The sequence below is a fragment of the Callospermophilus lateralis genome, chromosome 1, assembly GCF_048772815.1.
Source record: "Callospermophilus lateralis isolate mCalLat2 chromosome 1, mCalLat2.hap1, whole genome shotgun sequence".
Lineage (NCBI taxonomy): Eukaryota > Metazoa > Chordata > Mammalia > Rodentia > Sciuridae > Callospermophilus > Callospermophilus lateralis.
In genome coordinates, this window is record NC_135305.1 from 127547398 (window position 1) to 127552036 (window position 4639).

The following is a 4639-nucleotide window of genomic DNA, read 5'->3' on the forward strand; positions in this document are numbered from 1 at the left end:
ATTATTTAAAAACAATAAAAACAAAAACAACTATGAGATCCCAGCAGCTCAGGAGGCTGAGATAGGAGGATTGTGATTTAAAGCCAACCTCAGCAACTTAGTGAGGCCCTAAGAAACTTAGCACAACCCTGTTTCTAAATAAAGTGTTTTAAAGAAGGGTCAGAGATGGCTCAGTGGTTCAGTGCCCCTAGGTTGAATCCCCAGTAGTGGGGGAAAAACTTTTTTTTTTTTTTAGAGCAACAAAATTTTTAGGTTCACAGAAAAACTGTGCCAAGTACATATCCAGGCCCCGTGTGCTCCTGGCCAACCCAACACAGTCTTGCTATCCACCCAGCCAGAGGGCACAAGTGCCGAGCAACAAGCCTGCACTGACACACTGCCCAGAGCCCACAGTGGACGCAAGGGCTGGCCTTGGGGTCCTGCCCCTTGGTGGATGTGAGGGCTCATGTTGGGGTTGTTCCTTCTGTGGGTTTTGGTGAATGTAAATGACATGATCTGCCACCACGGTGTCATGTTTCCTACCCAGAGTAATGGTTTCCTACCCAGAGTCCCCTGGGCTCCATCTTCCCACCCCCACTTCCCCTCCACTCATCTTCCCCTTGTCCCCACTTTCTGCTCTTCCCAGAGGCCGTGGCCTGGACTCAGAGCCTGTTCGGAGGCTGGTCCTCGGCATCGTGCACCTGGGTGGCTCCACAGCTCAGTTTTTCTCTTTTTCCAACTGAGCTAGCGTCTCTTTATTCTTTTGGTGATCTCTTCCGGGTCAACTATTTCCACTGTAAGGTCCCACACTGCAAGTGTTGGCTCTGCTGTGAGCACGGTCTTTCCCTTTATTACAAGTCAGAATTCGAACGTTGATCCTTGTTTTTCATATTCCAGTTGCAGAAGTGGTTCTCGCTGCAGGAGTTATCTGAAGGCAGTCAGCTTTCCAAGGGGTTCCAGCTTCTCCAGGAACACTGCAGGTTGGACTTAGTGTAGACATGTATTAAACTAAGAGAACCTCTCTCAGGTGAGTTTAAATGCACTGTACCTTTAGACAACCCACGTGACACGTTTTCTTAAAAAACAAAGCCTCCCCTCCACATAAATCACGATCAAGATGTGCTCAAGACGACCGCAGTCCCATATGCCTTAAGTCCTGGTGTTGCATGGATGACAAGCAGCAGCCAGTTATGGCGACAGATGATAGATCCAAAGTAACTGCCAAATGTGTTAACATTTTTCCATTTCTAAACCATCCTTAAAGACAACCACACATGGGGTCACACTTCCTCACGGTAGTCCCGGGGAGCAACCCTGCCATCTGGACTCATGTTTTTACCAATAAAGAACTGGTAGCTTCTGAAATTGGCAAGGATGTGCTTGATTTGTTCTGCAGCCCCTGTTTTACCCTCTCTCGTCCCTGATCTTCAAATTTGCCTTTGGTTGACTTCATGTAATCTTTGATGTACTTCCTGTAGGCTTCTTTGGTGAAGCTGGTTTACTGCAAATCATCAACACAGTGATTACTGTGCTTCTGGTATCTTCAACCTTGGGTCCTTCAGAGGGGGCAGTTCCACCAATGAACAAGTCATCAATGTTACCCTCTACCCTACTGACCATCTTGTCCTCCATCTCAGGGCAGAGCGCATCTTTGATCTCCTGTATTTTGTAAATGTCAGAGAACATCTCATCATGGGTGACTGGAGGGAGGCAGTGGTGCTAGCTAAGCAGGATCCTGAGCTCAGAGCTAGCGCGGTGCAGCCAGATTGGTGCTCTGGAGGAGAGAGGAGCATGAGGAAAAGGCCAACTCCCACAACTCAGTTTTTTGAGTGCTGAATGATATTCCATTTTCTGGACGTACCACAGTTCGTCCACCCGCCTACTAACACACACAGTGGTTGCTTCCAAGTTGGGGAAGTCATGAAAAAAGCTTCTACAAACATTCCTGTGCAGGTGTCTGAGGACATAAGCTTTTGACCCATTTGGGTAAACACAAAGTCAAGTGATTGCTAAGTTGTGGCAAGACTTGGTTTTTATGAGAAACTGCTAAGTGTTGTCCAAAGTAGCTGCACTGTGGTGCTCTCCTGCCAGCGAGGACCCTGCTCCGGCTGCTCCACACCCTCATCAGCACTCCACACCAGACTGAGTTCTGCATGCTGGCAGATGAGTGGAGGCGACTAGTTTTTACATACTCCCCCATCCCACCCTGCACTTGCACATATATTATGTTCATTTGCCAGCTGTGTGCCTTCTTCAGTGAGAGGTCTGCTCAGCTCTCTTGTCTGGTTTTTGAACTGGTCTGTTCCTTATCTAACTGTTGACGGTCAGACGTTCTTTGTATATTGGATCACAGTTGCTTACCCAGTCTGGAGATTGTCTTTTCCTTCTCTTGGAAACCTGGTCCATTTATCTGAATAAAGTGATAACAGAATTCAATTTAAAGGAGGGGCCCTAATTTTGAATACATGTGCCAATGATAAACCTAAATGTATATCAAATTGATAACACGACCACACAGAAGAAAATAATCCAATTAACTTTTGATCACAGTACTGAGACTATCCACACTCAGTGGGGCATATTTTCAAGATAAGAAAGAAATCTTGAATTTAGTATTTCTGTCACAGGAATTCTGAAATGATTTTCTGTATATCAAAAAATTGAGCAAATAAAATTAACTGCTCTTTGGGGGACCTGGCATCCTCACTGTGAAAGGCTGGAGAGTCCAGCCCAGAAACGAGGAGGGAAAGCAAGAGAGCTGGGCACGGGTTGGACTGCCAGGCCCGGGGGTCTCAGCACATCTCCCCACCCACGCTGAAGCTGTGCACACCTGGACTGGGCTGGGCACGGACACCCGCCTAGCCAAGTGGGTCTGAGCCTAACAGCGGTTTCTGCTGTGTGGGTCTCAAGCTTTGCAGTGGATGAATCACGCTGGACACTAATCCGGGGCCACTGGCCAACCTCACCACCAAGGAAAAGTGCAGCCAGAGATTCCACTGCCCATGACTAGTGTGGTCTAGAGAGTTATAGGCAGGCGAGGCCACGGGCGGGGCCACGTGGGCAGAGCCAAGGGGGCGTGGCCAGTGTTGTGTCAAGTGGGCGTGGCTGGACTGGTCCGTCAGGGCGGGGCTCAGTGGGCGGGGCTACGCGGGGGTTTATATACACCAAGCTGCTGCATCTCACCACCCATCCTGGGAGCTCCTGTGTGAGACACCTGCAGCCCCATGGGGAAAAATACAAATATCCAGGGGCTGGGGCTAGGGCTCAGTGGTAGAGCACTTGCCTAGCATGTGTGAGGCACTGGGTTCAATTCTCAGCACCACATAATTGTAAATAAATAAAGGTCCATCAACAACTAATAAGAATATTAAAAAAGAAAAGAAAAGAAAAAAAATACAAATATCCAATCCAGACTGCGGGGAAGTCTGCAGGACCAATGGTCCCGTTTCTCAGCAAACAAAGGTCAAGGAAACAAAACCGGAGAGGAACACCTACCATCCAAGAGTTAGCATAAGACAAAGGCGACATGGGACCCTTGTTGGAACCTCAACGGACATGAAAGCCTTGAGGAAAACTGGAGGTGCGCATGGTCATTAGGGGGCACTGAGGTCATCGGGGTTGTTGGGTGGCCAAGCACTACTACAGTGTACTGGAGGACGTCCTACTGTATGGTCCCGGGGGTATTTATAGGTTAAAAAAACACCCGCCACTGCGCAAGAGCTTGAGATGGGAAAGTGGGAAGACCAAGCCCCTGCCTTCATGGTGCTCATCCAAAGTGGACCGCAAGGTGACCTGGCTTAAAAACCCCATTATCTGTGCATGCTTTGGCCTGATGATCCCACTCCTCAAAATCAATCCTGGAAAATACATCAATTTCCAAGTTTAAAGGATTTCTTAATAAAAGCACGTACTGAAGGAGGTTTTTGTTTCTTTTCTCCCCCACATTTTTTTTTTTAAAAAGAGAGAATTTTTTAATATTTATTTTTAGTTTTCGGCAGACACAACATCTTTGTATGTGGTGCTGAGGATCGAATTCAGGGCCACACGCATGCCATGCTGAGGATAGAACTCCGGGCCCCACACATGCCAGGTCAGCGTGCTACCCTTTGAGCCACATCCCCAGCCCTCTCCCCCACATTTTTTATTGATGTATTATGGTTGCTCGTGTTGATGGGATTTGTTGTTACATATTTGTGCATGCACAGGATACACAATATAACAATATGATCTGACAAGTATCACTCCCAGCACTCCCGCCTTCGGAGCCTTCCACTCCTGTGCCTTCCTCTCCTGTCCCCCTTGGATTTTTAGGAGATCCTCCCCATCTTTCTCTGCCTTTTCTTCTCTAGCTTCTGTGTATGAAGAAACTTAAGACCCTTGACATTTCGAGTTTGACTTTCTCAATATAATGCTCTCAAGTTCCATCCATTTTCCTTCTGTAATTTCATTTTTCTTTATGGCTGAATAAAATCCCATTGTGTCAATCCCCAGCAACACACACAAACACACAAACACACACACACACACCATTGTGTGTGGAGCTCTGGGACTAAACACTCAGAGTCACTCCAGGGGGGAACTGGGCTGCACGAAATAACCACACAGAGACAGAGAAATACCTTTTTCTTTGGGTCCTGTAATGGCTCCTCTGACCTTAGGG

The 4639-nt window shown here is 47.5% G+C and overlaps 1 pseudogene; it reads right to left on the bottom strand.

Annotated features, from left to right (window-relative positions):
* Positions 1-1209: 1209 nt before the first annotated feature.
* On the bottom strand, positions 1210-1671 carry LOC143407182 (translationally-controlled tumor protein-like; annotated as a pseudogene).
* Between the last annotated feature and the right edge of the window lie 2968 nt (positions 1672-4639).